The sequence below is a fragment of the Rousettus aegyptiacus genome, unplaced genomic scaffold (genome assembly GCF_014176215.1).
Source record: "Rousettus aegyptiacus isolate mRouAeg1 unplaced genomic scaffold, mRouAeg1.p scaffold_m13_p_10, whole genome shotgun sequence".
Classification (NCBI taxonomy): domain Eukaryota; kingdom Metazoa; phylum Chordata; class Mammalia; order Chiroptera; family Pteropodidae; genus Rousettus; species Rousettus aegyptiacus.
The window spans coordinates 32,762,196-32,787,471 of NW_023416285.1; the positions used below are offsets into that span (position 1 = coordinate 32,762,196).

The following is a 25,276-nucleotide window of genomic DNA, read 5'->3' on the forward strand; positions in this document are numbered from 1 at the left end:
GTGAACAAGGACCAGCAATTTCTTGAAAAGAGAAGTAGAATTAACAACACCTGCAACAACAACAAAAGAATAAAAAAATTGTACCCATAGATAAAACACTGTTAGTGAAACTATGTTTGAATTATCTGTATGCAAATATAACTGTATGGGTATGCCTGCTGTATGTAAAATTTATTTCTAATCATAGGTTCTGGTGGAAAAAAAATTAAAAACCATTGTGCTGTGCACTGCTTGACTACCCAGGATTCTGGGTTAGAGAACTGTAAACACTTTTAACATCATCAGAAGCTACAGCTGTCAAATGGTTGAAGCTATGAAAAATTATACTTCCATGGCTTTATTATCTTTACAAAAAAGTCATTTGCAATTAGTTTATACAGACTAAAATAAAAAGTTTATTTTGAAGATACTTTAAAACAACCTTATATGTTAAGTGAAAAAACAGAAGCCCAGAAAGATGAAGTAAAATTGCCTGAAGTCACCAATCACCCTAATCACAGAGCATAAACAGCAACTTCAGATTCTACTAAACTACCAAATCAACATGTCACCTGGCAACGACTGGTACAATTTTTTAGAACAGAAAACTTACTTAAGCATAAATAGATGAAACCTATCCTTTTGTATGCTCTCACTTACTGAGTTCTTAAAATTCAGATTATTACAAATGTAATGTACACATGATGGGTCATAAGCACAGCAGCTGTCTTTTCAGCAAGCCTATTTATAAAACATAATGTGGCTTTTTCATTTTATTTCGTTTTATGGACTCAAAAATAAGTTTTTAAGGTAACACCTGAAAATCCGACAGCAAATTTCTATTAATTAATTTATTTTTAAAGCAAGAAGCCATAAAGAACAGAACTCAATTTGCCACTATTAAAATCCTTCCTTTTCTGACCACTGCTACCAGAAGATGTACAACCATCGAACACTGGGGCAGACTGCCCCAGGGGTCTTGTCCCACCATCTGTTGGTGCTAGGATGAGAGCAGGAGTATGGCATAAGGCATGAATCATGATTAGATGAGAAGCTGAGGCATTTGTGCGTGTGGAGGCGAGCAGTTAACTGTAAATCACCCATGCATGTCTCATTTTATCTGAAAGAATGGCTTAACATCAGGCCTGAATGTCAAAGGCAAGGGGGAAAAAAAGCAAACAATACAAAACTCTTGTACTCTGATGAGACTTTCCACAGACTACAATCCAAGAAGTTGGGAGAATAGCTATACTAAAATGAACCAAGAAACTGGAAATAGCATTTTTTTAATGCTACTGTCAGAAATAAAAAAGAATAAATCTAATCTGGTTTCTCATATAAATCTGATTTATAATTTAGAAAAATTTAACAGGAATTCTATTTACCTGCTAGCATGTGAATTTCTATATAGGTTTAGAATTTAAACAGCTAGAAATTACCTTCTTTCTTGTGACATAAAAACATAACCAAATATTGCTTATCACTAAAACATAATTATCCAATAAATAATTACAAAGTTTCAGCCTCATTTCATATATACTTTCTGCCCTGGCATTATACTGTATCTCGAATATATGATTTATCTGTGAAACTAAAAGATGTTCTCAGATTATCTGTGAGCACCCTTGAAATGATTTTAAAAGAGCATTAAGAAGTAGTGGTTAGTGTTTGCAGGTCTATTTGTAAAAAAAAAAAAAAAAATCATGCACTGTGCTCAAGAATCCTAAAAAAAAAAAAAAAGGCAGGCTTTTCATTACCTTTAGCCAGACTACGATTGACATTTTAACTACACTCCTTTTAAATGTGTGCAGGAATCAATTCAATATTTTCCTCCCCATTCACATTTAGGTGAGGTCATAAAAATGTTTGAGTATGCCTACAAATTATAGGCGGCTGGCAGGCCTTGAATTCTGAAGGATCCATATACGATGGGCAATTGCTCCTCTAAAATAATATGTGTAGGAGCTACTGCAGGAGTCATATCCATCACAGTAGCCCTTGCAGTGCTGCAAGCACTCATTCTGTCCCTGCAGTCCTGTGTCCACATTCCACCTGACTTCCTGATGGAATAGGCAGCTTAGTTACGAAACTGCCAGTGATAGAAAAGGTAAACTGGCCAATTGGGTCAGAGAAACTTGAAAGAAGGGCAAATCAAGAAGCTAGGCTACAATGTCACATGGGGAGAAGGCAGAATTTCTCAAGGCCAACAACCTGGGAGAAGGGAGAGATAGGCAGAGTGGAAAGGAACTCATGAATTGAGATATGGCTTGAGAAAGGCTAAAGTTCCCAATAGAGCTACCAAATAAATACATTAAAATAAATGGCTTTAAATACCAAGAAGGAGTTTTCAGGCATTCTACTACAATAAGCTGAATTTATGACGTTATGTTAGCATACAGGCTTCATGAGGATAAATTAATTAAAGGCATTTGATAACCAATTTACAGTAAACTCGCAAGTCAGTAAAACAAAAATAATGACTTATTACTATGATTCTCTTAGATTAAAAAATGTATTTGCCTAGATTGATGATATTTTTTAAAGTAATAAAAAATATTTGAGTTTTACTTAGTATTATGGGAACAGTAAAGAACTGGTATCTTTATATTACCTGTCCAAAGAGTCCTTACGGCAGTCTGTAAAGAGAAGACTCAAATTGGAATTGACTGCAAGGGCCAGGAATATGACTTGAAGGGCTATGTGTAGCCTAGTCTCTGAGGAACTATGTATTTCTCCAGGGGTAAATTTTTAGAACAGGGTGTAATGAGAGATCTGGCACTGCACCCAGGCAATCTAATCCAAATCCGGAGCTTCATTTACTACCACCCAGACAAGTCTCAAATCCTCTCTCCTTTTACCCAACTGAAAACAAAGCATTTGTACCATAAATACCTCAGATTCAACATTCCCCAAATCAAATTTATCCTCTGTTCTTTAAATTCATCCTAGTCTCTATCTCAGTGAAAGGCAGAGAAGCTACCTAAGCTAGACGCCCTAGAATGATGACAAATTTTTCTCTTTGCGTAAATGCCTTGCTACCACCCACATTTAATCAGAACATAAGTTTCACAGATTCCATCTCACTAGCATCTTGTGCCTCTATCCTTTCCTTTCTACATTTATGTTATTTCAAGTTCTTAGCTCTGATTTTTATTAACTACAAGTCTCCCTAACTCCAGCCACACACCCCTCCTACCGCGCCTGTCATCTACAAAGATACCAAAATAAACTTCTGGAAATGCAAATTTTATGTCACTCTCCTGTGTTAAATCTTTAAATGATCCTCCATAATTTTAAGTTAAACATTCAAGCACATCCATAATACTTCCCCAACCCTATCCCCTGATACTCCTCCACTGACATCCTATACTCTAGCCACGCTAAATTACATATAATAATCCAAATTAACCATCTTATTTCAGACCTCCTTAACGCATCTTCCCTCTCTGAAATGCCACACAAACCCCTACCACTATGGCTAATTCCTATTCAGGCTCACAATGTCCTCATTTAAAGGTACCTGACTGATATCTGACTACCATAAAAATAGGCATGATAAGATAGGTTTTCTTCATAGTACAATAAAGCTATAAGATTACATTGGAAAAGGAACAAAAATTCAGACTTTCCGATCCCTAGTCCACTACGTTTCCTACCATAACTGTTATTTAGAAGATATGTGGTGATAACAATACCTTGACCAGATTTGCCAAGTTATTATGTGAAAAAATTCTTCATTTAACATATTTTACAGGAGTAAGAACTACAATAAAGCAACTGCGTAATAAAGGGATGTCGAGTTTTTGAGAGATAAATTGAAGCAGTGATTGATGGAGAGAAAGAAAACTGAGTATAAAATGAAGCAGGTTTAAAATTGATTTAAAACACATAAGAGGATTATGCTTAGTATAAGAACATAAAGTAAGGGCCTGAAAAATGAGAAATTAATGTTTCTAAAAGAAAATGGAAGTATACGAAGTGGGGAAATGAATACAATTATATTTCTTTCACTGATGAGACCCTTTTTCCTCCAATAAGGATTTTAAGCAAATAAAAAGAACATGAGACGTGGGGAAGAAAAGGATGTTCGCAGGCATGAAGAGAAAGGGCAGAACAAAGACCCATGTTACACAATGACTCACTATCAGAAACAGGTCTTGCTAAAAGATTAAGTTGTGAGAATCATTTTATAAAATTACAACAAATGATTTTGACAGTCTTGCAGTGATTTCAATTCCACGGATAATGTGAGCTGTAGGAGTCAGAGAAGTTACACGTTTGGAAAGCATCACTGGCATAAGCAGGGAGATCTGCTAGCTTGACTATTTTCCTTAAAATTACAACTAGGTGATAAAGTAGTTGCTAAAAAATTAAGAGTTACATGGTTAAAAAATAAAAAAAAAAAGAAAGATATTTACTGAGAAAATAAACACCAGAAGGAAGTGTGTTAATAATTGTGGTAAAAGCAGAGTATATAAGTAGAACTGTTCACCTAGAAAAATTCAAAGTAATTACTGAAATAATGGTCCCTGTAGTAAATGTAGATTTCCTCACTTCATACTAAGAGAATGAGGTTATAGTAAAACATAGTGAAGGAACATTTTCAGTAAAAGACCCATCTCCATCCTACTGTGAAATACCTTGGGGGAAAATATTAAATAAACAAAGCTAAATACATTTGGCATCTATAGGACTCAGCAGGAGTCTTTGAAATCCTTAATTTGTCAATATTTACCATAGGCATAAAGAATTATATACTGTTTCTCAAATAAAAAATTATTTCCTAAAGAAGCATCTAAAAAAAATTGAGTGATCCAAGGAACCCACTTAAGGAAACACTACTCTATGTAAACAAGTCAATGTGATGTAAAATTTAGTTCAGTTTTCCAGGAAAACAAAAACAAACAAAAAAGGTATACAGAAAGAGGGGAAAGTAAGGGGTCACTTAAAACCAATCTTGGCCAAAGGAAACAGTTAAATAGCTCACAGTATCATCATAAATTAAGATGTAACTAAGAAATATCTGACAATAGATGATAATTATTGTGGTCTAGCCATCCAAAAGAACATTATGTAATCATTAAAATACCATTTAAAAAGAATACTTAACATCATGGGGAATTACTCGAAAATAGACTTTTTAAAAAAGGGAACCTACATTTACATGGCATGATTCAAATTTTATAAAATAAAACAATTATAATAAAAACTTCTTTTCCTATTTTCTAAATTGTAAATAATATGCTTACACTATTTTATAAGGAAAAAAATCTATTTTAAATCTGTATATATCAGTATATATTATAAGTAATAAAAACTATTGCACTATACTCCAATATAGGAATTTATTAGCTCACAATTCACATAACTGTAAAGTCTAGAAGCGTGAGCTTCATGAATGGATTCATCAGGGTCCTGCTCCATTTCTCTGAAGTCTCCTTATTCTCCTGTGTGTTGGCATTATCATACTAGCTTGTACCATGGCAGAAAAATTGCTGTAAGTTCCAGGTCTTCTAGGCAAGCAACAGACACTTTTCTCTCCCAACATCTCCCCATCAAAAAAAAAAAAAAAAAAAAAAAAAAAGGGCCAAAACTACCATGGTTCACACCAATTGAACCAATCTAAATTAATTTTGCTTGCCGAGATGAATGAATGGTATACCATGTATGGACTGATTTTGGCCTTAATGAATCCCAGTGAGTGGACTGTGTAACCTAGAGAGTGGAGATGAGGGTTGTCTCACTCAAATCTCATGGCTTCCCCCAAAGGGGAAAGGCCCTATAACAGAGAAAAAGAGAGGAAAAAGTGGGGGAGGGCACAGAAACTCTTACGTAACAGAAAAGAAATACTAGAGAAAAACAGGGCACAACAGAAGGAAAGAAGTAATCAAGATCTGTAGTGATTTGCTTTATTAAAAGACTCAATGAAAGAGAAAGCAAATCCAAGTAAAACCATGTTGACTTAAGTAAAACTGAAAAGTTTTATGTTTTGTGGAAGTAGATTACAATTTCCTTTCAAGTATACACCTAGAGAACAAAATTCAGTGTTATGAATTGAGGCTCAAGACAGCGTTGAGAAGGGGAAGCAAAAACAGATGTTGTTAAGCAAGAATAAATTTGATGTTAATTTCCTAAAGGTTAAAAAACACTTCAGAACAGATGACTTTATGCTGAAATGATAAAGAATCAATAATTTTTTGTAAGCTTTTGGTAGAGGTTTTTAATTATTAAGGACAATGACTAGGTTATAGATTGTGACACTAGAGTTAAAGACTCTGTTTGGGAGACAAGAATGCACTCCTGAGAAACTAATGGAAGAAAGCACTTCAAGGAAAGTAATGTACAAGACTGTACGATGAAACAGTAATTGTTACAAGAATAAATCATGAGTAATTGTTACAGAATAAGCCATTTACTCTCCTCTTACTCTGAAGAGACAATAAGTGATTATTTAATTTTTCTTTGAAGACATCAAGATATTGCTAAATAAACAATTAGTAAAATCCTGATAATTCTATAAAAAATATGTCTAACATTCTGAAAAGAGAGAGTCAAGTAAACTTTTCAAACAACTCTTCTCAATATGCTCTGACTACAACAAGAACAAAACCCATCAACACCAAAATGAAAAGAGAAACAGACTTGCAGCCACCATATCTACCAAAAAAAAAAAAGAGAGAGAAAGTATATGTATTGAATTTAATTACTGTTGACATTGCTGATAAAATAATAACTAAACAATGGCTCTTAAAACACACGATATTGAAAAGCTATCAGAAACCAATAGATATTAAATCATGAAATAAAAGTTGAGAAAAAAATACCTTATTTCTTGAGAAACTTCTTTCCTTAAGAAAAATACATATTAATGAAAGGGGCATGATATCACCATTACACATACACTCAAGTTACACTGTTAACTTTTGAGAGGTTTTATAAGCATTCAGGATTCATTTAATGCACCAATTCAGCATTAAATACTTAGCAAGTATCAACCATGTGCTAGGCAAATGGTTAATAAGATACACACCCTGCCTTAAAAGTTTATAGCTTAGTGAGGGAGATAAACAAGTAGTTTTAATATATTGATAAAAATCCCACAACACATTAATGTACAGAAATATTGAATCCAGTGTAGACTTCCATTTGCCTCATCTTCATGATGATCCGTTGTTCCAGACCCTCATTTTCCCCAGAGAACTATAATTTTCTGTACTCTATTCCTTTGTAGGTCCATACTAGAATGGATGGTATTAGAGACCAAGCTAGACTAAGCAAGATGTTTACCCAACGTGGCTTGAATTGGGGTTCAAGTATATAGTCAGATATAATCAGGGCCCGAGTAATAGCACAGAACATGAAGTCTGTTAATATCACCAGGATATTCACTAACCATTTCCCTCTTCTCACCCCACACTCACACACACCTTCTGCAGCCACTTAAGGTTCCCTGATAGAGAATAAAGAAATGAACTTGGCTTACAGAATCTTGTGGATCTCAAAAACAACAAACTCTTTTACAAGTGCAGTATTTCAAAATAATCTTTTACTTGAGCTCCATCCTCAAAAACTACGTATTCCTACAACGCTCACACTCCTCCAACCCCAGCACCCTAACCATCGATTAGACAGTAGGAACAAGGCTGGTATGATATGGTGATGTCTAACAAGAAATACATATATGGTCTTCCTTTCTGGCACAGTTCCTAAAACCCTTACAATTTCCTGAGTGAAGAAGTAAAGGTGTCCTTTGTTATGGTAATGAGGTGACTTTTAGAAAGCACCTAATGATGGGGGCTGGTGCCAGGGGTGCCAACCATCAGATAGGAGGGTTGGAACTTTCGGTCCCACCCCCAACCTTAGGAGGGGTCCAGCTGCTAGAGGTTGAATCAATCACCAGTGGCCAATGAGTTAATCAATTGTGCCTAGAAAATGGAGCCTCCATAAAAGCCCACCGGAGAGGGCTTGGAGAGCTTCCAGGTTGGTGAACATGTGGAGGTGGGAGAGAGTGGAGTGCTGGGAGCAAGCCTGGAAGTGCCTCACCCTTTCCCCACACCTCGCCCTGTGTATCTCTTCCATTTAGCGGTTCTTCAGTTATATCCTTTTATAATAAACCAGTTATCTAATAAGTCAAATGTTCCTCCATGCTGTGAGCTGCTACAGCAAATTAATGCAACCGAGAAAGAGGGTTGTGGGAAACTCTGACTGATAGCCAGTCAGGCAGAAGTATGGGCAATGAGCTGGACTTGTGAATGACATCCTGAATTGGAGGGGATAGTTGCAACCTCCAATTTATAGACAGTAGGGGAGAAGCTCAGGTAATAGCCTGGGCTTGTGACTGGCATCTGGAGTTGGGGCAAGGAGCAGTCCTGTAGGGTTGAACCCTTAGCCTGTGGAATGGGATGCTATCTTTGGGTAGATAGTATAATTAAGGTGAATTGTCCGACATCCAACGAGTGTCCAGAGTATTGCTTGTTGCTGTGAGGAAAACTCCCTCCTTCCACACAGTGAAACTGGGTCCAAGAACCTAAAAGGACTGGCAAAGTGATCTGGACTCCCAATTTGGAGATGTTTGTGCTCTTTAGATATAATGCTCTTTGCAGACCAGGGAATAGTGACACAGGGGATGGTAATACGAAGCGCTGTAGAATGGTGTTCGAAGGTTTCAATTTGGTCCTGGATTTACTAGATATGATAGCACTAGAGTAACTGTTTAGATCTTTGTGTAACAGCTAAGACAAATATCAAACTGTAAATTCTACAAAACCAACAAGGTTTGGAAAAGTCAAGGCAAAATGTCCTCAGAAAGTATGGTATTACAGGGTTGACTTTCTTAAATGATAAAGAGAAAAGGTATGAAGGAAGTCTGTTAACGGTGCCTAATTCAGGAGAACAAAAGCGGAAATATTAGTCAAAGAAGAAGTTACACTCTTAAGCAGAGAGAACGAAAAAAGATCCCAAAGGAGAAAATGGTCACAATCTCCCAAACCACACAGACAGGGCAAAGTAACTGGGAAAAGAATAATGGTGAGATGGTCAGTTAAAGAACTTTCCCACACCCCAGTACCATCCCTAGATCAGAATTTTCCCTTCACACCTAGTTTTGAACCCTTTGTACTGTGCCCTTTGGATCTCTTAACTATTCTAAACAAATGCCAGACACTCCCTAAACCACCTTTCCCCTCACTTTCTACTCCAAGATTCAAAGACTGGAGACGAAAACTATCTTTTGTAAACCATTTGTCCTCTAGCTTCATTCAAAAACAATCTCTATTTCAGCCTCTACCATCTGGCCCCATTCTCATTGCTAGAATTCTAACAGCCCTCGAGTACACTGGAGCTTACTCTCAGATTTTCTCTCCCCTCCAATTCCTGCCTTTATCCTGAACAACTATGAATCTAGACGAAGTAGTGAATAACTCAGCCTCACATTCCATGACTTTAATGAATGACCTAATTCTCTACCACTCTTTAGCAACTCACCACAGAGCCACACCAGGGCACCGTCATCATGTAAGTATCCATGGCTGAAAGCTTACATTTGGAAATTACTTTCTGATCACAGTATTCTAGACTACTGTGTATTTATTTCCTTCTTCGTAACCATTTTTTAAACTTCATTTAAACCTCTATTCCTTCAACTTCTTCCTTTCGAATCAGCCCTCTCTGTGATTCATATCATCCCTACCTACTCTGAATAAACCGATCAATGATTTCAGCAAATTTCCTAAAACCCTATTTTACTTTGTCGCTCAGTCCCTGACAGTGGATAAATTCAGCCATATATTTCTTCCTACTCTATAATTTTAAAATGTTAGGTTATTAAATATGTTAGCTAGTACCACAATAAATTCACATTTTATATTCTTAATTGAATCTTCAACATTGTTCATTGGTCATTTTATTTAACTCTAGCCATTTCCCTGTCACATTTCCTAAGCCAGTCGTTCTAAACATTTTACTACTCTCTGTGCCATATTCTCCATCACTATCAACAGATAACCTTTTCTGGTATCAGAGTGCAAATATTTTGTCCCTTCACAGCTAAACTTACCCATGACGTTAACTAGTCTTAATTTGTGTATCTGAGAAAAAAAAGTCCTCCCCTTCTTTCTTCCTGGCTATTCTCCAACACTTCTTCAAATCTGCCACTACAGCAATCTTTTAAAAATAAAAATTTGATTTTAATTGGCTTTCAATTGTTCCCTTTAGCATGGTGTTAAAGAGTGAATATTTGTGCCTCCCAAAATTCATAGGTTAAAACTGAAACCCCAATGTGATGGTATTAGGTCAGACCTTTGGGAGGTGATTAGGTCATAAGGATGAGTCCTCACGAATGGGTTCAGTGGCCTTACAAAAACAGACCCCAGAGAGATGCCTCAATTCTTCTACCATGAGAAGTTCCCACAGAAAGACAGCTAAGGTGCCCATGAGTCAAGAAGCAGATCTCACTAGATACCAAATCTGCCAGAACCTTGATCTTGGTCTTCCCAGCCTCTAGAACTGTGAGAAATGCCACCCAGTCCAAGGTATTTTCTTATAGCAACCCAAGCGGACTAAGGCGCATGACATAAAAGTTATTTTATAATTTGACCCCTTACTCCCTTTTCCGGTTATCCTCTTCCCCAAATGTACCCCTTTTGCTAGCCATACCAGACTTTTCAGTTTCTAATTCAACTAGGTTTTCACCCACTGCTGTGACTTTGTATACATTGCTTCCTCTGCTGGATGTTCTTCCCACAATCGTTGGGCCCTCACATTACCTGGGTAAATTTACTGTGTTTTCAAAATCCAGTATTCCCCGATCCTGCTCATCAAACTCACCTACCTCCCCCAACACACACACAATCTTGTAACTGTTTCCAAGTTGTTGGAACCTATTTAGTGGTTGAAGACTTGGGAGTGGATAAGATTATATAAGAAAAATGCACTTTTACTGAGTTGTTACTATTCTGGGAATATAAAATAAAGAGGATGCAAATTATTATAATCTTAGAGAGTCGTCTAGTAAGAGAAAGAGTTTAATAAATGATCATAATTCAATGAGAATGATACCACCATGAAGGTTACATACAATGTATAGTGGGACCCAATCACAGCTCCATGAAGATCATGGAAATTTTCATAAATAAAGTAACATGTGAACTGAGTTTTAAAGAATAAAGCATATTCTAAGCAGTAAAGGAGAAAAACACATTCTACAAAGGATTATGTAAAAGCATTACTAGCTGAACCCAGAAGCCCTAAATTTGTAATAGCAACATTCTATACCACTCAGTGATTTTTTTTTTTTTTTGCCAGCAGCTGAAGGCTTCAAATTGAGAAGTGAGAAAGGTAGATGGTGTTACCCAGGTTTGAAGAAAAAGCAGGTGGAGGGAAAAATGCGGTAAAACTATAAACATCTATTCAACTAACAGGACCTATGTGAAACATCAGTCTTACTAAGACACTTTGAAAGACTCTTACAACTAGCAGTGGAATCTAGCTCTCTGTTTATCCAACATTTTGTAATCAGCTCTATTATATAATGTATTATACTGCATTAAAACTTACCTATTACTTGTCTATCCAAACTCTCCAGGGCAAGGTATGAACTAATGCATGGGAGTACCCAATTAATGCTAGTTGAAAGGAATTGCCCTGCCCTTATGGAATTTATAACTAAACAAATGAAAAAAAGAATATACAAATAATATACACTGAAATAAGTTCAAATAGAAGAATGTATTAACTGTATAGAATACTAAAGATGGAGCAACCAAGGTACATTTTTGGATGTTGCAGTACTAATTACTTCTAACAGAAAAAAGGACTGAGCATATAAGGAAGCTGTCTTATATTTAAATTATTCTCTCATCAAGAATCAGTCTTTTTGTAGAATTACCAAACACTAACTCATGCAGAGACTAAACTTTCACTTTGCATTAAGCTAATCAAGTCTTAGATGATATTTTTTTCAAAGCAAACATATGCAAAAATGTTCTTTAAACCTTCAGAAATCACTGTAGAAAGTTACCTTGCCTTTATATTATCCCTCCCACATGCACACATCAGAAAGAAAAGATGAACAATCCACAACTAAGTTATTATGAGCCAAATCAAAACATTCTGTTTGCTCCTTTATCACAATGAGGAGAAAAGATGCATAACACTTAACAATGGGAAGAGAAAATTATGAGCATCTAAAATGAACTCACCTCGTAGAACATTGTGTGCTAAAAACTAGACTTTGAATCCTTATGTCTCTAAAAAAAAAATCCCATTACTCTCTGCCTTCTGGAACCTCGTTTTGGTGTTTATCACAATGAATATTAAAAAGTAGGTCATGAAAAACCCTCAGTAAAATCAATTATAGATTCTTGTGTAGAAAGTTCTAATACTAATGGTATCATTCCTTACCAGCAGTCATCCAAACACATAACTTTTATGCCACACAACCCATTTTGATACTTCAGTAGAATATATATTCCACTTGTGATGGTTACTTTTATGTGTCACTTGGCTGGGCCAAGGTGCCCAAATATTTGGTCCAACATTCTAGATGTTTCTGTGAGGGTGCTTTTGGATGAGAATAACATTTAAATCCGTAGACTTTAAGTAGATTGTCCTTCAAAATGTGGGTGGACCTCGTCAAGGTGAAGACCTGACTAGAACAAAAGACTTGCCTCCTTAACAAACAATGCTCCCTCCACCTCCCCAAGAGTAAGAAATAATTCTGTCAGCAGACTACTTTCGAACTTGACAGCGATATCAGCTATTTCCTTGATTTCCAACCTGCCAACCTAACCTGCAGATTTTGGACTTGCCAGGCTCCATAACTAAGTAAGCCGATTCCTTAAAATCTCTCGCCGATTCCTTAAAATCTCTCTCTCTCTCTCTCTCTCTCTAGGTCAATCGATCTATCTATATTTGTTCTATTTCTCTTGAGAACCCTACTAAAACACTACCCTGAGAAAAGAAGAAGGCCTTACCTTATCCTTCTCAACAAATATTTCCAAGTAAGAACACATACATCCCACACAGATATACGGATTAGACCAAAACAGATTGTGTAAACATTGATATGACCTTTGATTTATCCTAGGCAAAAAGATATTGCCTACATTAGCATCTTGTTTCTTAAAGTGAGATCTATAGGTTAGCACATCAGCATCCTCTGGGAGCTTATTAAAAACATAAATTCTTGGCTCCACCTAAAACCACTGAATCAGAACTTCTGGGGTTAGGTTCCAGGTATCTGTGTTTTAACAGTATCTCCAAATAATTTTTATGCATCCTAAAGTTTGAAAAACACTGGTTTGGGACAATGATATCCAACGGAAATACAATGTGAGTCACAAGGATTAAAATTTTCTAGCAGCCATGTTAAAAAGAGTAAAAAAAAAAATAAGTTTAGTAAACATTTATATAAAATATTACTATTTTGACATGTAATCAACATAAAAATTGAGTCATTTTACATTCTTTAATTCAGTACTAAGTCTCTGAGGTTATAGCTCATCTCAATTTCAACTAGGCACCTTTCAAGTGCTCAACAGCCATATGTGGCTAGTGAATATGGTACTAAATAGTACAGGTCTAGAACCTTGCCAGAGTGGTTCACAAACCAAAAGCATTAGATGCATTTTATTAGAGTTACTCAGGGCACGACATGGTATAAATGAGTTCATTATGTTTCATGTAAAGCAATTACTTCTAGTATCTTCTAAAAACAATTTTTTAAAAGGTGAACAGAATTAAGAAGTGCAAACTGCCAGTCATAAAATAAATCACTGAAATATAATGTACAACATAGGAAATACAGTCAATAATATAATAACTATGAGCTGGTTACTAGACATCGCAGCGATCACTTCGTAAGGTATATATGTGTCTAATCATTATGTTGTACATCTGAAACTAATATAATATTGTATGTCTACTATAATTTTAAAAAAAATTCAGTCAATAAATGAAGAATTGATAGTTTTAAAAAGCTAAAGTACGGGATTCAGATAATTTCCTATTGCCTTTTATTATGATTATCCTCTTTTGATTTGACAATATGTCAAATAAATGTACTTGTATCATACACTGAATATACCTTTTTACAGCACTTAGTATGATAAATTGATAAATTATAATTTTACATCTACTTTTCAGTCTCCAACAAAAACAATTAGCTTCTGAAGGCAGATATATTAAATTTCTGCCTTTATTTGGAGATAGTACACAATGTTTGGGACATTCTAAATAAATATTCAGTGCTAAATATATGAATGAATGAGGCCTAAAGATGGAGAGGTATGTAGTCTAAATCTTCACCTCACCAATGTATGACATGACTGTACAAAATGTTCCAAATCTAATTTTAAACTAGATATTTAACATTTGACCAAAGCAGTATAACACATCATGGCAGTATGGACTCAATAATAAAATATAAGTATTCTAATGGGTCTACTCAAATTTAGTAAGCAGATATTTTTTTACTCTAGAAATGAATAATTGATGCGCAGGATCATGACATTTCATACAATATTCTCTACTACTGCTCCAACAACTCTGTATAACTTCAGAGTCAGGGGAAAAAAATGACTTTCACTCTACCTAAATACGCTAGTTTTCTTAAATCTCAAAAGTGTATAATGCATTGTTTTTTTTTTAAGTGGCAGTGAAACAGCCCAAACCTCAAGTGAATGTATATAGCAACAAAAGGCACTAAATATTAACTTTTTTAAAAAAAAAGTCTGAGAATAAAGATTCTCTGGATTATATAGTCCATTATAGGAATATTCCCCTAGAAAATTATGCCGAAACTCCGCCTTATTAAAAACAAAGTATTCACATGTCCCCAGTCACTAGTGATTTATTATGAGAGTAAAATGACAATGAATCAAACGTGGTTAAGAATATGGTACATAATATATACTTCTGGCCTTAATATTCTTTGTCAAGATCTTACTGTACAGCAAATAGAAAATAACATAGTATCTTATATTCAGTTAAAAAGATTTACTTCCAACAGCATACATTTCTTAAACGTCTTTTTAATGTGCTTCTAAAAAGTGTTTCTTAATTTGGGACTTTTTCTATTTCCTGGCTATTCTTCCCTTACTTAGACTGCTTCAAGCAAAGATTCATCTTTTACTCTTTATTTTGTCTTTAGTGTTATGACTACTTTTCCTATTTCAGCAATTTTGCAGATGGTCATTAACATTCATATACATTTATAATTCAAAAAATTGAAAACTGCAGTAAATAATCAGTAACAATGAAAAATGAAATAATTTTGCTTTTATTTATTAACTCAGTACAAAATATTCCCATAGCATCACATCTCTTCTAGCTTTAAAATAATGGATAAACTTCAGATAAACCTGCAAAAGGAGAAGAATTTAATTGAATTACCCATTTTCCTGGCTGGTGTTTCTTCTTTCAAGTCAATTGTTACAAACTTTTAAAATGGTCTTAAATGTCAAGTACTTAAAACAATATTTTTAGCTTACAAAAGAGTTTATATTCCTATTTAATTAAATCTTGAAATACCAAAATTCATAAGACATTATTAATTCACTAAGAAATCTATGTAAAGTTAAAGAAAAATCATAAGCAACAAATTCACATATTCAGGGTTGAATAACACGAACTAACAAAAAATGAATACCTAAATTTATAGCTGTAGACAATTTAAAGGCTAATAGGATAGGACTTGTAATTGTAAACAATTTTCTGGTAGAAAAAGTAATGCTTTACTAACTGTAGTTATGAACCTTTACTAACTGTAGTTATAGGGACTATATATAACTAAATTAAGAAATTTCCTATAGTGTTTATCAAACAATTTAATAATCATTCATTCTTAAATATATAATTCATATTATTAATTTTAGTTGCTTTTTAGGTACTAAGTCTCATTAGGTAAATATCTATCCCTGAATAACATAAAGGAAGGTATAAATTATACAGAACCTGATATACTAAATGACCTTGACTCAGTGATTGTAAAACTATGTTGCACTTTCCATTCTTACAAAAACTTCCTCTAGTATTAATGCCCTCCCCAAGTAATTTCATTATAAATAAACCTTAAAACAATAAAAAATGGTGGATATATACTATTTTAAATATTAACTGTTTAGGCTAAGGATTTATGGTTTAAAAGTACTCACTCGATTTAAAAAAAAAAATCACTCTGTAATTAAGACTATCTTCTAACACAATAAAAGACTTTAAATCGAGAGGTGTATTTAAATGGGTGGAGCATCAGAAGTGCTGCCATTAACATCAGAAATTAAAATAAGATGCTACTCATATCACTGTTATTTATTATTTTGCTGGAAGTTCAAGCTATCACATAGCAGCTATAGTCACAAGGGAAAGAGGAAAAACGTTACTGTGTACATGTTCTGACTGTAAAACCCAAGAGAACTAGCTAAAATTTATATATTGTAAAACCCAAGAAAATTAGCTAATAAGTGAGTTCACAAGGTAGTTGGATACAAATAAAAACAGAAAAATCAACATAGCTCTTCAAATTGATCTCCAACAAGAATCACTTAAAAACTATAGTGGGGAAAAATTCATTTGCAATAAAAACCAAAAAAAAAAAAAATTAAAATATGTAGAAATACTTTAATTAAGGTATTTATGGAAAGCATATGAACGAACTACACAATCTTACTGTGACATAAAAAGATGAATAAAAGAAGATATATGTTCTTAGACTGAGAGACAAAATATTAAGTTTTTCTTTCTTTCCAAATTAATTTATGGTTTATCCCAATTTTAATAGGATTTTTCAGAAATGTGACAAAATATTTCTAAAACTTCACTGACATAACAAACTTGTGACAAGAAAAATTTCTAAAAGATAGATTTATAAAAAGAAACCTACTCCATAAAGCTGCCATAGTTAAAACAGCATGATTATAACACGATAATAGATTAATGGAACAGAATAAACCCCCCCTCTCCCAATTATATTAAGTAGTTATATGATTAAAAAAGCACTGTCAACCAATAAGAAATAGACTAACTGATAAATGGTACTAGGCAAACTGATTGTCTAGAAAAAAATAAAACTGGATCCTCTTTTATTACATATCAAAATAAATTACTGAACATAATAAAATGAAATAATTATTATAATAACAGGAATACATATATTTTATATAGATTTTATGAGGAAAAATTATTCATTTATAGATTCCCAAGTCTACCTAATGGTGAAACTTTAAATTTTCTTTTACAATGCCAAATGAGTACTTGGGAAATCTGAATTACAAGAGGTAAAAGTGAAAGCGTTTAGATCATGTAAAAAGCTTTCTAGAGGGAACACAACTATCATAGGCTATGAAGGATAAAAGGGAGTATGGTATTGCCCATACCTTTAATATCAGGTCATATCACAGTGAAGACACTGAAAATACTTTAAGTAATCTATTATTTATGAGATTTTCCTTTAAATATTAAACTATACATTTCTGTTGAAAATATGTAATTCTCATTCAGATACTGAGTCATCTTCAATTCGTTACACCAATTAAAAGTCCACTTTACAAGCCTTGTATCTTGGGCACATTCAGGATGCTGGGTTAGTGTGCTTACTAGATCAGAAAACCAGTTAACATCAATCAAGTAACTGGCTGCAGAAGAACCGCTGCTAGCTTTAGAGGTCGAGTTACGTGGACCCCTGTTGAAAAAGAATGTTAGGAAACCACAGCAACATGAATCTTTCACCTCTCCCTCAGCAATAACTTAAAGTGAAGTCCTTAGTGATGATAGTAAGTCAGTACTGGTACTGTAAATATTGAGGACGGCAAATCTTTTTCAGTATATATTTGGTATATATCATCACTTCAATTCACATTTCTCTTAACATACTTTCCTCTATCTTAGGAACATAAGTTTTTCAAATTTAGCAAACTTAAGCAAAAATAGTAACATTTATTATCTAATGTTAGAAAACCCAGATTCTCTGCCAATGCTTCAATCACAAACTACAAATACTAATGGAGGCTCATCTCTTTCTGAAGATTGTACATATGAGAGCTTTATTTATTTTTCGTCCTTATGAAGTATAGTGCTTAAATGCATATCAGAGGGTAAACGGCACCCAGTATCACGGTTATACCTTGCTTCTGTTATTAATCTCATGGCCTGTGAAAGGTTTAAAGATGGCGTTTCTCATTTTTCCAATTTGATTCAATCAAACCTTTCTGTGATCCTTTTTCTACAAACTCCTAGATATAAACATATTAGAACATACACTCCTTTCTGCTTTCGACTAAGCACACTAACATATCTTGGAGCCAAAATGCTACCTCTTCCTTAGAATCTAACCCTAGAATAATAAACTTAAGGTTTATTATGTTTTCTTTTTTAAATGTTCTCTCCTAAACTGAATAACCCAATTACATTTTATTGCTGCTGATGATTTTGTTTCTAGGCTGCACTTTCCATCCTATTATACTGGCTGGCTCAGCTCTTAAACTTCTTTGATGAACTACCACCCACAATTCAAGAAATAATGGCCTATAAATCTGCAATAGAAATCAAGTACTTATAAATATTTTACAAAATTTTTAAAATGAGATTAAAAAATGAGATTCCATATGTAATTAATATTTTAAAAACTGTTAATGAGATATATTACCTTTTCTGGTACTAAGTCTTCAAAAGCTAGTATGTATTTTATACTTACAGTGTACCTAAATTCAGACTAGTCTCATTTCAAATGTTCAATATGTCAGAGAATGGATGCTATATTGGACAGCACAAGTTTGGAAGACTTCTCTGGAAGGCTAATGAGTATAGTGTTCCCTGGGTTCCTCCAAGTTTAACAGTATTTTTTATAGTCTTGATACTTTGAGCACCTTGGCTCAAAATGAAATTCTTATTATCAAGTTTTCTGAAAATACTGCTCCAATACTGAATTGCTTTGTATATTGCTGTTGAGAAGTCTGATGACAATCTGATTTTCTTTTTAAATAACTTGATCTTTTTGCATAGAGACCCTGAGAATTTTTCCTTTGTATTTACTTTTACCTTTAAACCTAAAAGTTTTACCAGATTATGTCTTTGAATTGACAGTTCCAAGTCATTTTTCACAAGTACATGACGTACTCTTTCAACATATAGATTCTGGCTTTCTTTACTTCCAAGAAGTTCACAGTTTTAAACATGTTTTAGCTGTTTCATTGTGTTTGCTTTTTTTTTCTTTCTCCTAAAGGACTCCAATTGCATGCATGTTTGTTCTTTTTTGCCTATTATCTATATCAATCATTTTCTTTTCTGATCCTTTCTCTTCATTCTTCTGCCCACTTTTCTCAATGCTCCTTCTAAAATTTTTAGTCACCTCTATTCCTCCTTGGCACCTTGTAATTTAGTCTTAATTTCTAAATTGATTCTGTCTTTTTCTTCATTTTCTTCTAGTCAACTCTTAGTTCACATCTTTCTAGTATTTATCCACTTGAGTTCCAAGTTTCTGAATTTCTTACTTGAGGGCTTTTTCTTTTCATATCTGCAAAGGCTTAAGGATGCTTAATATAGGTCATGATGTTCTGTTACTGATAACTGCTTTGTGTTCGGTTTAGAGGAAAATTTTTTATAGTTAAAATGTTGTGATTCTTATTTTTCGGTTTGTTCCTTGTAGCACCTGTGTGTGTACATATTATCTGCAATTTCCTATTCAGTACATAGTTTTTATTTTTCTTAACTAGCGATAAATGCTGTATGCAGTAAAAGTAAATATTTGGGATGAATATCTAGTTTTCTAAGTTCAAAAGCTCCCTCTTTTGAACTTAAATCAAAGGGGGTTATTAGTGCATCGTCTAATTTTGTATTTTTCTTATTTCTATAGAACACTTAATTTTCCCCTCTTGCTTCATTCTTTCTCTTCACCATGAAGTCTATAAGAAAGAACAAGTTCTTCCTCAAACAAGCACTCTCCAGATCTGTAGCCTAGGGTCCTGTGTACTTTTTAAGTTCCCTCCTTTTGACTTTCTAATAGCCAAGGCTCTAACAGAATCTAAGAACAAATTTTAATATTTTCCCACCAAAGTAGAACTTTTTCTTTCTAAAAGCAATTTTAATTGTGTACTATCACTCCGGGGCTCCTAGTTCAACCCATTCCCCTCTCACCTTGTAAATGTTAAGTCTCTGTAGTCTTCACTGAACACTCTTTACAATGGGCTCTGAAGCTGAGTTAGCTAGATTTGTATATTTATTTCTCTTCTAGGTATGCTGAAGGAATAGGTTATGGTTAGTTGGTTTTATATGATCTCTTGATGTTTGGTATGAATTTTTAAAGTATGTAGGGGAAAAAAAATAGGTCTCAGCGGATGCCATTATTCTATGGCAATCTGGGAGTCTCAATTTGTCAAGAATTGTAAATGTTTTTCTTATCTGACCATTTCCCTAGTTTAGTCGAGCCTCCGCTATTTTTCAAATATTATATTTGATTAGTAAAAACTGAACCTTTGGTAATTTATGATTAGCACCAGTCCTACTCCCTCATGGACAATAAACACGATAACTAAAAGAGCCACATGATAAAAAAAAATATCTGAAGGAAGTCAAGAACATAACAAATTCAGCTTGCAAAGGAAACGTATTAATCCTATGGTGCATTTGATAACTTAAGGTAAAAAAGTGAAATCTAGGCTTTACTATGAAAGGATTAAGTAAAACAATTTTGCATTTCCACTAAAACAGCAGCAATCTTTCATACTCAGTGATTGCAGGTTTAACATGGCTTTTGAAAGACAGCTGATAAGTTTCAAAGTCCCTTACTTAAGAAATAATTTTGGTTCCCTGATGATAAGTCTGTTCAGAAATATTAAAGCATAAAGCAGACTAAAAGTAAATAACAGAAAGTTCAAAAAATAACCTACATTAGCAGCTTGTACATGTAATTTGGTATGCTCAGTATTATAGCCTAAGAAGGCCTGAATAGGTATTTCTTCAAAGAGGAAATACAGATGGCCGGTAGACATATGAAAAGATACTCAAGATCACTAATCATCAGAGAAATGCAAATCAAAACCACAATGAGATATCAGCTCACCATGGGAAATCATCAGCTCACACCTGTCAGACTGACTATCATCAATAAATCAAAAAACGAGTATTGGTGAGAATGTGGAAAAAAGAGAACCTTCATATACTGTTGGTGGGACCGCAAAATGATACAGCTACTAATCCTCAAAAAATTGAAAACAGAACTACCTTTTGACCCAGTAATTGCACTTCTGGGTATGTATCCAAAGAAAACCAAAACACTAATTCGTAAAGATCTATGCATCCCTATGTTCATGGCAGCACTATTTATAATAGCCAGTATATAGAAACAACTTAAATGTCCATCAACAGATGATTGGATAAAGAAGGGATAGTACATATATACAATGGATTATCACTCAGCCACCAAAAAAGAAAAAGAAAGAAATCCTACCAATCCTACCATTTGCAACGACATAGATGGACCTTGAGGGTGTTATGCTGAGTGAAATAAGTCAGACACAGGATGATAAATATATGATTTCACTTATATGCAGATCCTAAAGAACAAAAGGAACAAACTAAATGAAAACAGACTCACAGATAGAGAGGACAATCTGGTGATTGCCAGGGGAGGGGTTTGGGGAGGCTGAGTGAAAAAGGCGAAGGGATGACAAACTACACATTAGAAGTTACAAAAGAATCATGGGGACGTAGAGTACAGCATAGGGAATGTAATCAATAGTATTGTAATGGCTATGTGTACAGCCAGATGGGTGCTAAAGTAATTGGGGAGATCACTTCATAAAGTAAATAAATGTCTAATGTACTTTATACCTGAAACTAATATAAAATAAAAATTAAAGAAAAAGAATTACAGCCTAGAAGGGAGCCAAAAATCAATATAATGAATAAAATAAAGAACAAGGTCTATCTACGGCCATGCTACCCTGAACAAGCCTGATCCCTTCTGAACTTGGAAGATAAGCTGGATTGAGCCTGGTTAGTACTTAGATGGGAGACCACCTAGGAAGACCAGGTACTACAGGCGTAAAAAATAAAAAAATAAGAGATTGTAAACTGACAAGGTCCTTGCAATCTGTGAGGTCAACCAAAGGTTGCCTTGCCTAAAAGAAAAAAAGAACAAGAACAAGGTCTAAGAAATAACCTAAGAATTCAACAGGTAGATGAGTATTATGGTCTAAGGTTAGGAATGTGGGACTAGATACTAAATATTTTTTTCTTTAAAGAGAAGTATATGTGTTCTCTCACAAAGCTGTTCTATAGAAAATAGACAATTATGTGACCTTTGTACGAAACAAGAATTGTCATCAGGCAATTAACTAAACAAAGTTAAAGTACAAAGGTAAGTGAGGCAATGAGACAGAGGAAAAAAGCCTAATCCTGGAGGAAAAGCTGCATTGGTGATCTTGCTGGCTTTGTTTTGGGGTTCCTTCAGCAATGTAACATGGTCTCTGTGCTCTGATAAAATAGAAGTTTTACAATGAATGAACTGTTAATTTTTCTTGTCTGTGGGCCTTTGATTTATGCTAGTTGTTTATCTTGCAAGGTGATTTAGATGTTATACTCTCTAAAGACAATTTCTGTCTTATTTAATGTTTAGAGATGAAAATAGGTGGCATATTGTTTTAAACTGTCAAATATGTGTGCGCGTAACCATACCACAATTCAACCAAGTTTTTACTGAGAGTCTCCTAATTATTCTCCGAATCAAAAGAGAGACCAGAATAAACAGAGGCTGATTTCTTAGTCAGTGGCCTTCATATGTTTACTAAAAACATTTTAAAGCTGAGATCTGAGGTATAGATGTGAGTAAATGAATGCTTCAATATTAATTGCGATCAGAAATTTACACAAAATACTTGCTTAAACAAAATGTTTTCCACAAAATCTATTAAGTATTCAAATTTTCTATCTATCTTTTAAGATTCTGACACATATACTATATTTAATGTAACAAAAAAAAATACTCTGAACTCATACATCAAAGTAAAAATTCTAATTTCAAATAATAATTATTTGGAATGTATAATTCAAATATATTAAATTCTCAGTGTAAGAATTTTAAAAGCATTATTTCCTTTCAGAAATGTCCTTTCTGAAGACAGGTTAGTAAAGTATAAAATAAAACTTTAAATTTAGATTCCCATTATACGCATTATCATCTTACATATGTGTGGAATGGAGACGTCATTATTTCTTCATCATGTGCAATTTGGTGCGAACAGTGATATTTTTAGTTAAAACACCTGACATTAAGGAAGAATTATGAAACTAGAGGTCTCTGCGTAAAAAAAAAAGCCAGTACAAATTCACCTAAGTTAGATGTTTTATAATTTTACCTTTAAGAGGACAGAAGTAGCAATGGAACAATCACTTTATCCAGGGAAGATGAAATGTAGAAAATAAATATTTTACTGGTATTTTTCTTGTTTAAAAACCAGGTGCTAATTTTATGCCAATAATACTCATACCAATAAATACCTATAAAGTAAATATATCAGTTTATATAGCTCAAGGGAAAAAAAGGTTTATATATCATCCTCCTCTTTAATATTAACAATTTAAACCCATTTTAAAGAAAAAGAAAAAATTTTAAGACCCAATATTAAAACCTAGCCCCTGGAAACATTTTCACATTCTATAAACTTAGAAAAAAGCTAGACTTTACTCAAAATGTAATTTTTTATTTTGTAAACTAAGAGTTTAAATCCAAATTCTGATTCTATGGATCAAGTAACATTATAGGGTCTGTTTCCTTATACTTTAAATGGTGATGACAGTACCTCCTCATGGGCTACAGGAATGATTAAAAAACAGATATAGTCCCAAGTCCAGTGCTGAATACAGAATAGTTGCTTGATCAATGATAAATATCACTCTTAAGTCAAAGAATGGACAGCTAGCTGCATGAACTCCCTCTTCTATGTCAAATTCTTTTGTGTCAATAGTCTTAGATGTGAGGACACAAATTTTTATATAGATTCTTAAAAAGACATATTCCTTTTGTTCCTTTCTCGGGGAGTCAATAGTTATAATTGTAGAGTTTAGTGTTTTTATAAACACCTTGGTCTTAATATTTCATTATATATAATTTCAAGACCATTTTCTTTTTTTTTTTTTCCTTCCCACTTGAGTCCTCCCCTCCTCCCACTTCCACCCCTGACCTATGAATGTTGCTATTTCCCCTTAAGAACTAGATCTCTGAAGGCGGGGCATCTCCTCCCACATGCCCTGCATGCACCCAGGGACACCCTGGGGCCTGGAGCACCCGGGGTATGGGGTATGGTCCGTGGCTCCACCTAGGGTGCGAACCCAGGACCTTCTGCATGTAAAGCAGATGTGCTAACCACTACACTATGGAGCCGTCCCCAAGACTATTTTAGATAAATGAATTTAATGAATAAGTTGGCAGTGGGTCTGAAATTTAATCCAATAGTTATATACTTGTTAATATTTCTTGAATCTATTCTTGAAGATGTTATAAACTTTTGCTTCTTTTTTTCATGTCTCTTCTTTGTCTACCAGTCTTTCTACATAAAACCAAGGATATAGCCTCCATGTCTTTCAGTTCCTACATAAATGATCCATTTAGGAAATTCTAACTTTTTCTAAACAGAGAAAAAACTGGACTATTAAAAACAAAAGGTTACAATAAAACAACCCTTCAAAAAATTGACCCGAGCTACTCAATTTACTTAGCTAATTACATTATGATGTAAATTTGCCTATATTTTGGATAGCACTATTGTAGAACTTTGTGTTAATGGAAATGGTTTATATCTGTGATCTCAGTAAGGGAGTAACCAGCCAAATAGGGCTACTGAAAAGTTAAGACTAAGAAATTTAATTTTAATTTAATTTAATTTTTAGACTTACATAACCATGAGTGTCTGCTACAACAAATAACACAGCCTCAAAAACTCTCCTATTCTTTTTCTTTACCATTGTGAGCTTTATCCAGATGCACTTACTGAATTAATTGTTTTAAACAAGCTTTCTATTATCTTAAAAATTAAATAGTTCATCAGTTATAATAATCTCAAAGACAAAAGAATTACTAAAAAGAATTTTTAAAGCTAGCTGTAAAATCTGCTTTTTGATGAATAATACAATCATTTTAGATTTTCTAATCAGTTTACTGAAAAATAAAAAAAGAAATAACATACATTTCTGAGTGCTTGGAATTAAAACTTCTAACATATACTTTCTCCTTAACTGTCAGCTACAATTAGTCCCAGGATAGATGACAGAGTAATAAAAACAAGTACAGTAAACCATAGCAAGACCAAGC

The 25,276-nt window shown here is 33.9% G+C and overlaps 1 protein-coding gene across 5 annotated transcripts in view; it reads right to left on the reverse strand.

Annotated features, from left to right (window-relative positions):
• Positions 1–25,276, reverse strand: part of RAP1GDS1 (Rap1 GTPase-GDP dissociation stimulator 1) — a 133,054-nt gene that overhangs the window by 76,263 nt on the left and 31,515 nt on the right. The gene's annotated exons all lie outside the window — the stretch shown is intronic.